The sequence below is a fragment of the Solanum verrucosum genome, unplaced genomic scaffold (assembly GCF_900185275.1).
Source record: "Solanum verrucosum unplaced genomic scaffold, falcon-dt-bn FXZP01000079.1, whole genome shotgun sequence".
Classification (NCBI taxonomy): Eukaryota; Viridiplantae; Streptophyta; class Magnoliopsida; order Solanales; family Solanaceae; genus Solanum; species Solanum verrucosum.
This window is the reverse complement of record NW_026020368.1, coordinates 2,585,007-2,604,493: the sequence shown is the minus strand read 5'-3', so window position 1 is coordinate 2,604,493 and position 19,487 is coordinate 2,585,007. Positions and strand designations below refer to the sequence as shown.

Below are 19,487 nucleotides of genomic sequence, written 5' to 3'. Positions count from 1 at the left end.
ATGAATTGATTTGTCATAAACAGAGGCAAACCCAGGATTTGAAGACTCTGGATGCACTAATATTATCTTAATTTAAGCATTAGCGAAACTTTCAAAGGTCAAGGTGGATTTGTTCTACCGAATGATCATGGGTTTGAATCTCTTATTTAGCAATTTAATGTTATAAATAATCCCCCTTTAAATCCAAAACTTATAATAAAAACAGTAAAATATGGCTCAAACCTAGGTTGCAAGAGAGGACGCACTCCTTTACCAGCAGTACCAAGTGTCATCTTATGCTTTCCATGAGGGCATTGTTACTTATATTTAGTTTCTGTCAGTTTCTCAAGATAAATATTCATATATATATAATTTTTTCGAAAATTAACGGATGCACGTGGATCCCTATCTATACATGTGGGTCCACCTATGATCATAAAGACGTAAAACAAAAGCTTAATTATCCTTTCACTGATAATCTTTTTCGCTAAGCTGGTAAATTAAACTTATTTTGAGACATATATACTTCTTATAAAATATAGTTTAGTAAGTGTTCGAGAGAACAATAATATGTAATTGATTAAATCATTTGAGAAGGGCTTTTAAGTATTAGTTTGTATTTAACAATATTTTAAAAAAGTAATTTTAGATGTCAAATTGCGAAAAACATAGTTACCACTAATTAATTTGGTAAGTATGAATTTTTTGTTTGAATAATCTTGTCATAAAAAAATTAAAAGCACCTATATATTCAAGAATTTTTTTTTTTTGAGCGAGATACAACCAACAAAAATTGCACGAGAATTCACCAACTTTTTAACATGTGGATTGTGGCCTAATTTGTCCTTCAAATATGTACAAGAAATCAAAAGGAAAGAGAATATAAGTTTTGAGTGGAAATTAAAAAGAAATTGTGGGTCCACACCAAATTCCATTAAATATATTACTACTCCCTTCATTCCATATTAATTGAATTTTTGAGGTGTTTCACACTCTTTAAGAAAAGTAAATTAAGACATAAATTGAACATAGTTTTCCATTTTTATCCTTATTAATTATTGTTAATTTTATTGAAGTCATCATATTGAAAATCCAAATGAAGGGTAAAATTGGAAGAACACTCTAAAAGTAATCTTGAAAACTGAACAATTAAGTTAATTTGAAAAATGTAAAATGACTCAAAAATTCAATTAATATGGAGTGGAGGGAGTAGTAAATTATTGGATTAAATGTGCATTGTGGCGCTCAATTGTCACTCATTCCAACAAGAATTCTAGCACTCCTTTCTGACTTAAATGTGCATTGTGGGGATCAATTTATATTGAGATTTATAAAATTCAATATCACGCTTATTTAATAAATGAATAGTTTGTTCTGACGAGTTTAACGCCAAAGATTGCTCAGTTGTTTTAATCAACTGTTTATTTGAGATTTTATCAAACCAACCATAATCATAAATAGTTTTTATATTTACTTTTGGAATAGTCCATTTGTTTAAGAAATCAAGGTTTTGAGGTATATTTACCTCTTCTAATCGAGTACTTTTAATATCTTCTTGATCCATAAAAGAGAGAATATATCTATGCCGAAATTCTTCACATCAATTATATATATATACACAATATTATTATTATTATTATTAATTATGATTATGATTATGATTATGATTATGATTATTATTATGATTATTATTATGATTATTATTATTATTATGATTATGATTATTATTATTATTATTATTATTATATTATATTATTATTATTATTATTATTATTATTATTATTATTATTATTATTATTATTATTATTATTATTATTATTGATTATTATTATTATTATGATTATGATTATTATTATTATTATGATTATTATTATTATTATTATTATTATTATTATTATTATTATTATGATTATGATTATTATTATTATTATGATTATGATTATTATTATTATTATTATGATTATTATTATTATTATTATTATTATTATTATTATGATTATTATTATTATTATTATTATTATGATTATTATTATTATTATGATTATGATTATGATTATTATTATTATGATTATGATTATGATTATGATGATGATGATGATGATGATGATGATGATGATGATGATGATGATGATGATGATAATTATTATGATTATGATTATGATTATGAACTTACCTAGTACTTAGTATGTCTGGATGCAACCCATATTCTCTAGCGAAGACGAATGGAGCGATTCTTTGGGGAAGAGCTGCCTGAATATTAGGTATAAAATTAAATTTTCTATTTCCTATAGTTATCTTAATTTATTTAAACTTATAATATATGATAAAATAGAGTTGTTTTTTTCAAACCAAAATATTGCATTTTCAAATGAAAAAAAATGAAAATTCTCTACAACTAAAAGCTTTGAGTTCATGCATGCTCTGAAAAATGTTATTACAAACTTCAATAATTAACATCATGGTGCACGAATTGAACCACTAAACATGTAATTAAGTGTAAATATAATGTCCAAAACTTTTATGTCATATGATTGTTTGAATTAAATTTGATAACGGTATTATTATCAATGTTCAATTTAGAAAGAATTAAGTAACATATATTGTTAATGAGTTTAACTAATGTGCACCAGTAATGGAAAAAAAATTTACATTATTATGTCAAGAAAAAAAACTTAATAGTAGAATTTCTATAGTGAGTACACACAATTTAATCGTAAACAGTCATGCTATATTTATATATATTGTAATAGGTAATTATTTGCCTTCAAAATTACAAAGCTTATTTTTTTTTTATAAATATTTATCTATGAATATTTTTTTAGTGACCTGATAATTACCTGTACAATTGCGGTATGAAGTCGAACTCCTTTAAGTCCAACGGCAATAGAAGCGGCTGACATTACTAGAGGTCCACCTATAAATCCTATGGCCATCCCTATTGTTGCCATCTTAGTACCACACGCAATTATTTGAGGTTGAAGTGCCATGAACAACCCTATAAAAATACCATACACATATTGAATATAATGTTACGTTGCTAGGCTAGTACGGCTCGCTTGGCTCTTCGAGCAATTACTTACTAGTTATTTCATTGGGGTACGTAAATTTTGGTAATTATGTGACATACCTAAACTGAGCATTGCCATCCCAAGGCCTGCATCTGAAATTATTTTAATGGAATATTTTACCAAACTTGGCATCCCCACATTCCATCTTGCTCAAAAAGTTAGGCATCTTTGTTAGTAAGTACTCTATGATTCAAGGAAAGTAAAAGACTTTTTTTTTTCCTTTTCTGAAGATAGTACTAAAGTTTAGTCCCTCTATTTGACTTCTGAAGAGGTTGAACCATCATTTAAACTTTAACATCATTAAAATGACCCTTTATGGAGTACAATGCCAACAACCAGTAAAAAATTATATTAGTATATTATATTAACCAAAAGAATTAAATTACCTTCATTAAGTTTCAAAATTACATGGTAATATATTAAGAAGTACTATGTTTCAATTTGTTCGTCTGCTTTTAATTTGACACAATATATAAATGTGGTAATATATAAATGTGGGATTATTCTAACAAAATATAAACTTGTGGGTCAACTTTTGTATTTAAAAAATCTCAAATCATTATATGAAATTTCCAAATCATAATTTTTGGAGAATATGGTATTTCATCCATATAAATAGGATTTTCTTGTAAGCAATATATGTCACTCATCTAATAACACTCTTTAGCATTAAACTTTGTATTAGTCATGATGCAGACTACCTTATCACGGAGTCACCTCCCCCTGCAACCACCATGCACCGTCGCAAAACCACCTTATCTCCGGTCCTTGCGGTGGCTTCACCCGCAACTTCTCCATCACGCCACCAGGTCACACACTCAATGCCACCAGAAAAATTGGAAATCTTTAAGTCATTAGAACCTTGGGTTTCCGAAAACGTCCTCCCACTCTGCAAGCCCGTAGAGAAATGTTGGCAGCCCATTGAGTTTCTCCCTGACCCATCTCAAGGGCCCGAACAATTCGAAGAAGAGGTTCGGGCCCTAAGGCAACGAGTTTTAGGGCTTTCGGATGAGTACTTTGTTATGCTTGTGGGTAATATGCTAACTGAGGATGCTTTGCCTACTTATCAAACCGTAATTAATACGTGGGATGGAGTACACGATGAAACTGGATCTAGCCCGTGTCCATGGGTAATATGGATACGGGCATGGACAGCTGAGGAGAATCGACATGGCGATTTGCTACGGACCTATCTTTATCTTTCGGGGGAGAGTGGATATGTTGATGGTTGAGAAGACACTACAATACTTGATTGGAGCTGGAATAGTAAGGCTTCTTCTGAAAATCTTTATATATTCATCCTTCTTTTTTATTTAGTTAAATACTGTACACAGTTTTTTTAAAAAAATACAATAACACCAGATAGCTAAAAGATGCCATAAATAAGTTAAATATATGAAAGTTGAAACCACCAAATATATGATATTTCTTTGCACTGGACAAGTAAAAAAAATGAAAAAAAGTATTGAATAGATAACCAAAATTAATAATATTGTTATAGTAAATGAAGCATGATAAATAAAGATATGCTAGATGAGAGTTACACATTAAATTAAATAAGCAAGTATTTGTACGTTATTCATATTATTATATGACCTTTAAATAACGACGTTATTCTTTTTTGAATATTGTTTTACCATTTTTTTAACCTGGTTTAAATGAGAATAAATAATTGACAGAGACCTATGGTCATCCAATTTTGAGTCTACCACACAAAAAATATTATTTATCATCATACATATGTATTAAATTCATTCAACTTTAAGATTATCACACATAATTCACTTTTTTATTTTTTGATACTTAAAAGTTATTTTACTTTAAAATTTATCGCACAAAAGACAAATGAAGCAAAATATTTAAGGAGGTTTATGGAATTTCTCAGACACAAAGTAACTTATTTTGTAATATGGTGTCATATTTCTGGTACATAATATATAAAAAATGTTCAAGTGATATTTATTTTATAGTTAACTAAGTCAAATTAAGTTGAATAACTTTTATATGAGCGGTAATTATTTTACCATGTAATAAGTAGTTTTTGAAGTTGAAAATACTATAGTCAGCGTTACGGTTGCATGCAACTTCTTATAATTGTCATGTATTTTTGAAAATTCTTTGCATATGTTAGGACATTGGATTAGAGAACAATCCGTATTTGGGCTATGTATACGGATCATTTCAAGAGCGAGCTACGTGTTCGTCACATGGAAATATGGCTAGGCTAGCTATAAAAGGTGGAGACCCCATGCTAGCACGTATATGTGGAACCATTGCCGCAGACGAGAAGCGACATGAACATGTCTACACAAGAATTGTTGAGAAGTTACTAGAAGTGGACCCAAATGCGACTATGCTAGCTATTGCACACATGATGAAGAAGAAAATCATAATGCCAATCCATCTCATTTATGATGGGCAAGATCCAAATATATTTGAGCACTTTTCTGCCATCGGTGAAAGACAAGGGATTTACACATCTCGGCTTTATGCTGAAATATTAGAATTTTTTATAACACGATGGAAATTGGAAAAAACTTGAAGGCTTGATTGGCGAGGCAAGGCGTGCACAGGATTATGTGTGTGGACTTCCACCTAGGGTTAGGAAGTTGGAAAGTAGAGCCAAGAAAATAGAGCCACGTCAAGTGAAGTTTAGTTGGATCTTTAACAAACAAGTGAGTGCTTAGATGAATTGATTTGTCATAAACAGAGGCAAACCCAGGATTTGAAGACTCTGGATGCACCGATATTATCTTACTTTAAGCATTAGCGAAACTTTCAAAGGTCAAGGTGGGTTTGTTCTACTGAATGATCATGTGTTTGAATATCTTATTTAGCAATTTAATGTTATAAATAATCCCCCTTTAAATCCAAAACTTATAATAAAAACAGTAAAATATGGTTCTTGGGCTCAAACCTAGGTTGCGAGAGAGGATGCACTGCCTTTACCAGCAGTACCAAGTGTCATCTTATGCTTTCCATGAGGGCATTGTTACTTATATTTAGTTTCTGCCAGTTTCTCAAGATAAATATTCATATATATATAATTTTTTCAAAAATTAACGGATACACGTGGATCCCTATCTATACATGTGGGTCCACCTATGATCATAAAGACGTAAAACAAAAGCTTAATTATCCTTTCACTAATAATCTTTTTCGCTAAGCTGGTAAAATAAACTTATTTTGAGACATATATACTTCTTATAAAATATAGTTTAGTAAGTGTTCGAGAGAACAATAATATGTAACTGATTAAATCATTTGAGAAGGGCTTTTAAGTATTAGTTTGTATTTAACAATATTTTTAAAAAGTAATTTTAGATGTTAAATTACGAAAAACATAGTTACCACTAATTAATTTAGTAAGTATGAATTTTTTATTTGAATAATCTTGTCATAAAAAAATTAAAAGCACCTATATATTCAGGGAAAAAAAATTGAGCGAGATACAACCAACAAAAATTGCACGAGGATTCAATAACTTTTTAACATGTGGATTGTGGCCCAATTTGTCCTTCAAATATGTACAAGAAATCAAAAGGATAGAGAATATAAGTTTTGAGTGAAAATTAAAAAGAAAATGTGGGTCCACACCAAATTTCATTAAATATATTACTACTCCCTTCATTCCATATTAATTGAATTTTTAAGGTGTTTCACACTCTTTAAGAAAAGTAAATTAAGACATAAATTGAACATAGTTTTTCATTTTTACCCTTATTAATTATTGTTAAATTTATTGAAGTCATCCTATTGAAAATCCAAATGAAGGGTAAAATTGGAAGAACACTCTAAAAGTAATCTTGAAAACTGAACAATTAAGTTAATTTGAAAAATGTAAAATGACTCAAAAATTCAATTAATATGAAATGGAGGGAGTAGTAAATTATTGGATTAAATGTGCATTGTGGGGATCAATTGTCACTCATTCCAACAAGAATTCTAGCACTCCTTTCTAACTTTCTTCTTCTTCTTGAACATCAAAAAAAAATAAAAATTACATTCTTTTCCAGCAAATTAATTTCAATAAAAAGTCAAAGATGCATGTTCAACTATTGAAATTAAACATGCAATTTTCTTGAAGATTGGTGTTTCAACGTTGGGGATCTTGTCAATGTCAAAAAAAAAAAAAAAGTTGATAGTGTTGTTGATGCTTAAATAATTGAAAGTGGATGTTGATCTTGATTCTTCCCTCTAAATCTTGCTCAATCACTTTGATCTTCGTCTGCAATTTTTCGTTATTCATATTTTTCAGGTATGAATTTTTTTTTAGCATAATGATTTTCAGCCTTCAAGAAGATAGTGGGTTAAAGAGATTGTTTGTAAATAGTTTTGATTTAATTGATATTTAATTTGAATGCACAAGCTGTTGCAAGAGGGTCTTTTTACATGTCATTTCTAATGTCAAAATACCAAAAATCACATGCTATACAAATATTTACAACTAAATTACAGATATAATTTCCACATTTTCCTTTTAATTTTCACTCAAAATTTATGTTCTCTCTCCTTTTGATTTCTCTTCTACATGTTTAAAGGACAAATTGTGCCAACAATCCACGTGTTAAAAAATGAGGGGATCCTCATACAAATTTGTTGGTTGTACCTCGCTCAAAATAAAAAATTTCATATATTTGGGTAAATATCCACATAAATATTATGTGTCTTACTTGTTGTTTCGTAGTTTTTTTTACTTATGTTCTTACACCATTCTCAGTTAAGGACCTGATTTATTGACTTGTGGTGGATTCTCGCAAGCCATCAAGAGAAAATGACATTTCAATTGTTGATTTCTCAGATGGTCACTCAACTTATATGTATTTTATCAGAAAGTCATTTTCTTATTGAAAAATGAAAATCAAGAAAAATGTGACTTTATGTAATAATAACAATTAATTGAATGATTATCTGAAAAATTAACTTTTCGAATTCTAATAGGTGTGCTTGATCAATAAAAATAGATTATATTGATTGTGGACCATTTTATCTAGGGTTGGGCATAAAATATCGAATTACCGAATTGAATTAAAGTTTTTTGTAATTTGGTGTTTGGTATGGTATTTGAGAGTAAAATTTTAGAATTATGATATTTGGGTTTGGGTTTGGTATGAGACATTAGTACCATTTGGTATTCGGTATTTCCCGAATACCAAATTATTTACTTAATGAAGGTCATATATCAAAATATCCATTACTCATTAGTACAAGGCCAAAGAGAAAGTTAAAGAATAAGCATGTATAATAAATACATGTCTTTTAGTTGCATCAATTTGTTTTTCTTGATGTCTTATTACTTGTTGATCTTCTACTATATCGTGCATTCACATAAAAAAGAGAAATGATTTGAGAAATAGTATTAACTTTGTAATACAATCAGCTATAACTTCATACGGTATTACCGAATACCGTACCAAACCAAAGTTTAATTTACCATTTCCCGAATTACCAAACCGAAATTTAAAAATTTGATATTTGATATCTACTTTTAACTATCAATTACCGAATTATCAAACCCGAAATTTAAAAATCCCGAACCGAATACCGAATGTCCACCCTACTCTTATCTACAACCCTATCAATTGGCTTCATTTGTCAAAGGAGGCCGCTAACATTAATGTCAAGTAGAAACTGACACTCTCAATAGTTCGTGTATAAAACTCAAAAAATTAGAATAGTTTAGGTATATTTTTTACCCTTTTAACTCTTACTTCATATTTAATTTCCTTAAACCTTAGCCTTAGTAGCATTCTTTTATGTGATTACCCTTTACTGCTTGGTTGGATGATTCTTACATAATGTTTGTCTCGTATCTTATTGTTATTATTTTATGTAACGATCGATTTGATTTGATCGCTTTATTGATTTATTTTTTCCCTATGTTACCCTTACTAATTATTTAATAATATTAATTTACACTTTATTCTTTTTTTAATAATAATTCTACCTCGTATTGATTTTTTTTTCTTTATAATATTGTGAGTTTATTCTTTAAATTGTTGATGCATGATATTATAAAATGACGACCGAATTCATACAAACTATCCAAACGTTAATAATTAAAACATGAATCCCTACACCAATTTCAACAAATCCAAATGTAAAATCAAAGAACAAAATGATGATCCTTTTCAGCCTCATATCGTGAACGAATGTTTTATTTTCAAATCAGCTTAAAACATGGTCATAAGTTGATAAAAAGTCTAAAAGACTTCATCCAATTTCTAAGATTCCCCTACTATTGTCACAATTCAAAAATTGAGGTCATGATGGTACACACCCTGAAAATTTAATTTGGTGTGTAAGTCGAACGATATAACACATATGAGACTCCCAAAGGAAAGTCAAGCCAGAACTGAAGAGAAAAAAAAATACAACAAAGATGTTCTCAAAATCTGATATCATAAGAATAAAGAGCATATAATACACTTCTAGAATCTGAAGTACACCTCAAGTCTTTGAGGAGAAATTAGAGACGCAAAATGAATGATGGAGACCATTGGCAATCCGAGAAGCAGGATCTCACCACAGCTCTGAATGGAATCACCGGCTAGATCTGATCAACCACCACGAGGAACACCCTGACTAGGATTTGCATCAAGAGGATAACATAAGTAGGGTTGAGTACAATCCACATGTACTAGTAGGTTTGACCGACTGAGTATAAGGAAATCAATCAAACTTAAGAAATAAACTATGAAACATTTTCATCTGCATACAAAAGAGTCTCATTCCAGCATCAGTGCCACCAATTTATATAAGAACTGTGCAAGTAAACTAAACACATAAGACTACAAATAATTTCTCATATCAACGGGCAAATTACACAACAAACAAGGTTTTCCAATGCAATGCAATAAAATGACGTGATGGAACCAAGGTTATCGCACAACCTGTAGTATACACTTTGTCGAGCTTTAGCTTCCACACAACGATCCATTAGGAACTAGCAGTCCATATACCAATCTTGCAATCTCAATATCTCATTAACTTGCCACCTAGCTCTTGGTCAAGGATAAATGTAAGGTGTCTCATTTTCTTTCTCAAAATAATATATCTCCAGTTTCTCATATTCCCATGATCAATGGTATGATGATAGGGGATGAATGCATCACAACACATATAATACAAAGGCATAATCAAATCAATAAGTCATGAAATACACCATCACATGATAGAAATAGTGAAAGAATCGACTCAACCCCTAACTCGGGCATTACAGGTCAAACATGCCAAAAAAGTCATCTCAAATCCTTCTCTCAGGCAATCTCATGAATCACATGTTTTCAAAGCAAATACTAATACCACATAAGGCCCCCACACTATCAAAATAATACAAATAAGTCCTCACATAGGCAAAACAATAAAGTCCATAATTTCCAACATCTCAATAGCATATTACGATCTTATCACATAGTCTAATTCTAAGAACGATCAGTTACCCAACCCAGTTTAGAAGAAGGACAAACCAAAACCTACCTCAAAAGTCGAAACTTCACCTGAACCATTCTACCAAAGTCTTTCTTCCACCAAACGATCTCCAACGATTTTCAACTATCAAGAATGGAAAGAATTCATAAAGGATTCCAGCTATACCCATAATGCTGAGTTGAGAATCAGGGATAAAATAATCTAAAAATCTCTTCAAAATTGGAAAGGGTAAAATCAAATTGTTATTTGAAAAATATGCTCGACAAGTAACAAAAAAACAAGTAAAAATCGAGTTCCACATCATTAAATTGCCAATTTTCCAACTTAGGGGAAAAATCTCAAAATCCACATTGAAATCATGATTTAAAAGAGTTTTAAAAGATGATATACAAAGAAATCTATAAGGAATTGATAGAAGAAGCTTATCCACGTGAGTTTTCTGAAAAATACCTTTCAAAAATCGCATATCCTAAGCTCCAATCGATTGAAAATGGTGAGATATTAAAAATAAGAAGAATCCCAAAATTAGGTTCTATCCAGGTGAAAAATACTCATTGCGGTCTCGAGCCACTAACTTTTGCAATGGTGAAGAACACTGAAGTAGTGCATCGTGAACGCAAACTCAATGTCGCGAATGTGAAGCTCTTTGAAGAAGACTCTTCACGAACGCGAGTCTATATATCATGATCGCGAAGAGTACATGAGTGATACAACATGAAAATGCTTATTCGCGTAGCTCTTTTACCTACTCTGGGTTGTCACAAGATGTTGCTAAATCAATTTCACTATATCCATGAAATCTTTAAATAATTATGTACCCCAAGATCAAACCTCAATTGAATCAAAACATCCAATGGGAGATCTACCCCTCCTCCCATACAAAGCCTCAAATGGTGTCATACGAATTCTGAAATTGGTACCAATGACCACCAAAGTCCATGACATAATCTCGAAGCATATCCTTAAGTACCTAAATAGTCCACTCAGACTAACCATCAGTCTGAGGATGGAAAACGGTACTCACCTCACGCTCGGTATCCATCTGCTCCTGCATAGAACACCAGAAATGTGAGGTGAACTGAGTACCTCTTTCAGATACAATAGAAATAAACACTCCATATAACCGAACAATTTCTCAGATGTAGATCATACTTACCCAAAGTTAAGGGTAATCTAGTCAAAAAGTACATAGTAATGCGCTCCCACTTCTAATCAGGATTGGGCATTCTTTGCATCGTATCACCCGGTCTTTGATGCTTATACGTCACTTGCTTATAGATCAAACACTTGGCTATACAAAGTACATAATGTCACTCTTCATGTCACATCACCAATAGTGTTGCATCAAGTCATGATACATTTTTCTCCCCCTGGATGAATAGAATACTTTGAACAATAAGCCTCATACAATATCATACGTACCCGACCACCAATTCTAGGTACACAAACACAACCACAAATCCTCAAATCTCCCTCAAAATCAAGAGAAGTGGACTTAGCTTCACCTTTTAAGACTTTCTCATATCACTCTCAACTTGTCATTTACAAACTAGTGGGAACGAATCTGATCAATCAATGTAAACCTAGCCTCCACTTAGGCCAAAATACGTCGAGGTATCAAAATATCAAGTTGGACTAACTGCCTAGCCAAAGACTAAACCTCTAATATCAAAGGTCTCTCATCCATCTTTAGAAAGGTTAAGCTACCCAGGTAGGTGTTTTTCGACTCAAAGCATTTGTTACCACATTTGTCTTATCAGAATAATAAGGAATGGTTATGTCATAGTCTTTTAACATATCCAACCATCTATGTTGCCTCATATTTAAATTCAGCTAAAAAATAGATATTAAGGCTATGATGGTCGGTAAACACGTCGGAATGCACACTATAGAGATAATGCCTTTATAACTTCAAAATGAAGACCACCGACCCTAACTCCAAATCATGAGTAAGGTAGTTCTTCTCATGCACCTTAAACTGTCGAGAAGCATAGTCTATAATTCTCCCATTTTGCATCAACATTTTTCCCAAATCGACACATGAAGCATCACATAATACAATAAATACCACACCTTACTCGGGTAAATGCTAAAATAGGTGTTGAGGTAGATAACTCCTTGAGCCTTTGAAAGTTGGCCTCACACTCATCTGTTCACTGAAATGCTACACTCTTTTGAGTCAACCTAGTCAACATGGCTGCCATAAAGAAGAAACTCTGAACAAATCGATGATAATAACTGGCTAACCTAGTGAAATTTCGAATCTTGGTAGGAAAAGTAGGTCTCGTCCAATCATGAACTGCCGCAACCTTGGCTAGGTCAACCATAATCCCTTCCTTGGTCACCACATGACCCAAGAAAGCCACAAACTCAAGCCAAAACTCACACTTGGAGAACTTTGCATACAAACTTTCCTCCCTCAATATTTGAAGCACGGTCCTCAAGTGACAAAGGAATAAACCAAGATGTCATCAATAAATATAATCACAAAGGAATTCAGATAAGGTTGAAACATCTGACTTATCAACTCATAAAAGTGGTTGGGGGCATTAGTTAGTCCAAAGAACATGACCACAAACTTATAATGCCTAAAATGAGTCCTGAAAGCAGTCTTCATAATATCCAAATCTCGCACTCTCAACTGATGGTAACCCGTTCAATCTTGGAGAACATTGACGCACCTTGAACTAATCAAATAAATCATCAATGCAAGGAAAAAGATCCTTATTTTAATTGTGGCTTTGTTTAACTATCGATAGTCAATAGGCATCCTCATACTACATCTTTCTTCTTCAGAAATAAGATCAGTGTGCCCCACGGTGAAATACTAGGGCGAAAAAACCTCTTCTGCAAAAAGTCTTCTAATTGTGCTTTCAATTCTTTCAACTCCGCCCGAGCCATACAATAAGGAGAGATAGAAATGAGATTAGTGCCCGACTCTGAGTTCGTATCCGAAAGGAGTGATATCCTTTCTTCGTGCTCGTCACATGATGGAGAAGTGGTGTTTATCTTTACTATTCTTTCTAGACTTTGTATACATTTGAGTTCTCCATTTTCATTTTTAAACACAATCATTTTATGTGACATATTTTCCTTTTCGATTCATCTAATAAAATATGTTATCTCTTTAAAATTAGAAACAATTTAACTTTAAAATTCTACTTTTATCATTAATGAAAGGTAATGTCTTTCAAGGATGACACCTTTAACTAATTAATGTGAGAATTATTACTCCATTTGGTAGTCCATAAATGATCTAAAGTACTGCCTCCATTTTAAAAAAATAATCTAGTTTTCTTTTTAGTTTGTTTTAAGAAGAATAATCCCTTTACTTTTTTACAATACCTTAATTTCAGTTTTTCATGTATTATGTTAAAGGCCACAAGATTAAAGAGTATTTTAATACATTTGACATAACTTTAATTTAGGACCATGAAATTAATAGGTATTCTTTATTTTCCCAAATTTCGTACCAAATCAAACTAAACCAATTATTTTTTAAACGGAGGGAGTAGCATTTTTTGCTTTATAGGAGGACGACATAATGCACGAAGCAATCTGTTAAAGAAGTTATTAGGTATTCCTTTTCTTCACTTTTACTTGTCTATTATTCTAAAAATAAAACTTCATTTTCAATTGTTATTTTTGACATATCAAGAAAAGATACATTTTTTTTTTCAAGTTAACCCTTAGCATCAATGCCTTATTTCTCAAATCATTTTTCAAGACCTAATACTAAATATTAATTAATAGGAATAGTGTGGTAAAATCAATCAGTATATTTTTAAGAAGTCTGTTTTAATGTCACGCCCCGACCCTACACCATGGACGTGAATGACACTCGGAGACCATTGTCAGTCACGAGTGAATCCTTGACCTGGATAACTATGATACATACGACTCAATAGAATACGGGGAAGCTTTAATAGATGAACACTTAAAACTTTTACAAAACTTAAAAGAAAAAATGACCAAATGACCCCCAACCTATTATCGAATTTCCAACAACACACTTATACTTCACGGGGGGTCCTATTACCCCCTATGCTATTTTAAATAAGAATTATTTCCTCCCTAAAATGTCATTACCAGGCATGTGTCTTATGGTGAAATACACGCACTTGACACGTGTTAATAAAAAAAATCTCCTCTTTCCTCCTCCTTTCTTCCTCAATCATTTCTTCAACCCTAACTATAATAAACACCATTTTTTACCTCAATAAAATTTTATATCTCTAAAAATGTATAAGAACGAAAGTTCAGGTCGGCTTTTCATCCACTCTAAATCTCTAGAGCCTTGAAGATAGTAGTCTTAATCAAATCTTTCATTCAATTAATTCAATAATCTTTTCACATTTCATTTGATTTGCTTAATTAGAGCATTTCAGATACACATTGAATGAGTCATGAACATTCGAGATTAGATTCAACCTCCGATTCCATCGACGGCTCAAAATTATCACGGATGAGTAGACCAATTTGTAACACCAATTTGAGAAACCTCTCTCTCTTTCCCAATAATTCTCCCTCTAAAATTTTCATGATTAATTTATAATTTGAGTTTTTGATTTTGATTCTTCATGGGTTTTAGGAGAACATGTAGGGTCCACATTTAAAATGTAGAAGAAATTGTTTTGTTTCAGTTTCTTCATAAGTTTGAAAATCTTTTTTTAAAATTGTATTACTTCACTTTGACTTGTTACTCTTGAGTCCGTGACTTTTAAAAAATCAATTAATGGGTATATTTTTTTCGAATAAACTAAATTTATTAGATATGTTTTGAATAAGTCTATTGAAAAATTATTTATTCATAAAATGCATTAATTGTTGATAATTTGTATACCAAATATCCATTGATAAGCTTCAATAATGATAATGGTGAAGAAGGTATAGTTGTATAGATAACTAAGAAGAAAAAACGTAAGTTAAAAAAAAAAAAGGCAACTCACTCTCTCAAAGAGAGTGAAATACACTCTCTATGTCAACTCAACACTTAAGGGGCTATTTATATCATTTTAAAGTAATCCATGGAGGTAATATGGCTCCCGTGAAGTATAAGTGTGTAGTTGGAAATCCGGTAAGAGGCTGGGGGTCATTTGACCATTCATTGTTTGAAAATACTTAATATAATAGTTAAACATTAAGCAAAACATCGTAAAAGTACTAAAAACTATCTAACTTTGTCTGTCTATGAAGCCTCTACTATCTAAATATAGGTAATGAGACAAGACCCACGAAACCTTAAAATACGACTAAAACCAAAAAATAAACTAAAGTCCTCTGAAAGCAAAAAGGTCTCACCAAAAGCTAGCTGACGAGCGCATAATGTGATCTTAACGGAATGCATGTTGATGATCCTAAGTACATTGGATATACGAGTATGTAATGGGGTTGAATAAAATAAATAACTGAATTGAAGGGCTAAAAGCAACTCAAGTGAATCACTACATGAATATGAGGTGAAAATCATTTAAGCTTTACAATAAGATATGCAGTAAAATCTATATCAAAATAATATACTTTACTTTGTTGGGGAGTTTCTCTAATTGAAAACCATCATTATAATCCTAGCGATGATACAACGTTCACCTACGTTAAAAGGGTGATCTTGTACTTTGCAGAGGTATTAGATGCTAACTATAACAAGGAGTCATCCAATAAGTCTTCTTGAGGCAGTGAGGAGTCATCCAAAGTCGGTAAAATCTTATCCTATGCTGGCAAGGTAATTTTGTAGGGTTTCAAGTTAAAAATAGACTCCTACCTAAATTGATGCTCGATTCTACTCCTAGAATGATCAATATAAATATGCTCAATAGTCCTCTGAGAGAACATACTTTACATTACTTTCACTTTTCTTTAATGAAGTACTTTTCAGAAAATCAATTATACTATTTCTTTTTCTGAACTGTCAAATAGTGCATATGAAACCATTCATATCCTTTCTTTAAAAATTCATTTCAAAACATGCATTTAAAATGTATACTTTAAGACTCTCCTTTTAAGTGCAAAATCGATGTATAAGAAATCTCATATATTAATCTTTATAAAAAAAATAGGGTTCATGTGATACGAAACATGAACAACAATTTAGAATTCAATATGCAAAACAGAAATCAAAATCTCAACGATTAAGAAATTGGAACTCAGAATAAGAAACACAACTGAATTTAAATTTCAAGAAAATTGGGAATATAATTCTAAACTTAGTGTTTCACTGACTGAATTAAGATGTAGGGAGTGAGAACGGACTAGTCCATCACTATGAGTAGTCTTACATACCTGGAAGAACAAAGCACTTGAAGAGGTTTACAAAAGAACTTGATTAGAAACCTTGAATGCCTAGATTTTGTCTTCCTATCGGGTTTTTTTTAGTATGGGAGTTGAGAGCATAGAATTAAAAGAAAATTGATTACTTGGTGGAATATATTCCCATAATTGAAGTGGGCTTAGAAAAAGTGGGAAAAGACAAAAGAAACCCCACTTAGAAGATTGTTGAAAACCTTCCACGGGGACATGCATCTACGGTCCGTGAATTGATCTACTGACTCTATGTCATGCCCTGAACCTACACCCTGGACGTGGTCAGTACTCGAAGACCATTGTTGACCCCAAGAGAACCCTTGGCCTGGCTTACTTAACTCAACGGAAGACAATATTCATATAATAACTTAAATAAATAATATCTTAACCAAAATGGCAACTCAAATCTTAAACAATACAAATGAAATGAATAAGACTAAAGAACTAACATCTGGTTGTCTATGAAGCCTCTAATAACAACTGAAATGGATGTTGGGACAGACCCCACAACATCCTAATAAACTAAACTAGAAAGCAATGAAATGGATCCTCCAGAATGCAAGGAGGCTCACCAACAAACTATGAACTGATCACTGGATCAACGATGCGCCGGAATGTCGATCTTAGTTACCTGTGTCTGCAACATAAGACGATGCAGGCCAACTGACATCAGTACATTGAATGTACGAGTATGTGAGTTGGAATGCTAAACAACATAGACTGGAAAGAATCTGAGAGAAACAGAAGAACTTACCTGGCTCAACTCAACTCAACATGACTAAACTCATTTCAATATAAGTTTAAAAACAAGTGCAATATAAAGAAAAGTTGTTTAAAAACATAATATTAACTCTGTGTGTCCACGTCCTGTCCGCGACGCGCAGTCAATTTTTGTTCACTAGGGGAACAAGTCCGCGACGCGGACTTGTTTAACGAAGTCTGCTCGACTTTTTCCTTCTTCATTTTCCACCCCCAATTCGCCTAAACTCGAATATTTTCCTCAAATTCATTTTAGATCTCGATACCCAGTATATGTACTCAAGAACCTAACTAAAGGTAACTCTAAAACACAACGTAAAGATCTCAGAAACTCCACAATTCAACCCAATTCAAGAACAACATTCAAATTCTAGAATTCATGTCAAGAACATCAACATTCAAACTCTTTGAGGATGAACTGCGCTGAAATAAACATGTTTGATGCGTGGGTGAATGAACCCAACACTATGAGAGACTCGCATACCTTATAAGATCAATTCCTTGGCGAATCCACCACTAAAATCGATCGTTCTTGGCGAATCTTGCTTTTGTTTTTCTCTTTTCTCTTGCGTTCGTTCTCCAAAAACCCTAACTCTATATTTTTAAAAGCGTAAACTGAACTAACTCAATCTTGACCCCAATTATTTTACTAACAACGGATATAATTAATTGGGTAAGGAAAAGACCAAACTACCCTTTAAAACTCCGGATTTGGCATTTCTTTATTCAAACTGCCCAACTTCCAAAGGACGTAACTCACTCATCCGAACTCGGAATCGCACAAACTCGGCGGCGTTGGAAAGATAATTCCAAGAGATTTCCAACCATATCTGGAATCACACCTAAATCATCCTGAGCTAGGAATTATAGCCATTTGAAGTTGACCAAAAACTTACTTTAACTAACTTAAAATTTTCCAAATTTCCTCATTCTTTCCAAAAGTAACTATTTCCAGATTTTAAACTTCTTTCTAGTTATTTCTAGTTGCGGGATGTTACAATATCTCCCCCATGAGAACATTCGTCCTCGAATGAGATTACTCTTACTAAGCTTAGGGTGTAGCATCAAATTCAAACACCCAACAAGCAAATGCAAATAAAACAACATGCTCATTCATAACTTAAAGAGCACTAAGAAGAAAATTAGTACCTTGATCTGCACTTTCTTCGGATTCAAAGAGATGTGGATATCTCTTCTTCATATCCTCCTCAGCTTCCAAGTAGTTTCCTCAACAAATTGGTTCCTCCAAAAGACTTGGACTTATGCTAACTCTTTTGTTCTCAACTTGCGAACTTGGCGATCTAGAATCTGAACAAGAATCTCCTCATAAGATAAGCTATCCTTGATCCCAATATTTTCAGTTGGTATGATCAATAAATGATCGCCCATGCACTTCTTCAACATGGAGACGTGAAATACCGGATGAATAGTTGCTAACTCTTGTGGTAGCTCCAACTCATAAGCTACACTGCCAGTCCTCTTGGCTATGCGATAAGGTCTAATATACCGGGGACTAAGCTTTCCCTTCTTACCAAACCTCATAACACCTTTCATGGTTGAAACTTTCAAATACACTCAATCATCTACTTCGAACTCTAACGCCCTTCTCCTAACATCAGTGTAGGATTTTTGAGGACTCTGTGCCGTTTTCAATCTTTCTTGAATCACTTTAACCTTCTCCATAGCTTGATGGACAAAATCTGGTCCTATCAATCCTGCTTCACCAACTTCAAACCATCCAAAAGGAGATCTGCATCTTCTCCCATAAAGGGCTTCATATGGAGCCATTTGGATGCTAGAGTCATAACTGTTGTTGTAAGCAAACACAATTAAAGGTAAGAGATCATCCTAATTGCCTTTGAAATCAATTACACATGCCCTCAACATATCTTCTAATGTCTGAATGGTACACTCTGCTTGCCCATCTGTTTGAGGATGAAAGACAGTACT

The 19,487-nt window shown here is 32.3% G+C and overlaps 1 pseudogene; it reads left to right on the top strand.

Annotated features, from left to right (window-relative positions):
* Positions 1 to 3,781: 3,781 nt before the first annotated feature.
* On the top strand, positions 3,782 to 5,748 carry LOC125837945 (stearoyl-[acyl-carrier-protein] 9-desaturase, chloroplastic-like; annotated as a pseudogene).
* The last annotated feature ends 13,739 nt before the right edge of the window (positions 5,749 to 19,487 follow it).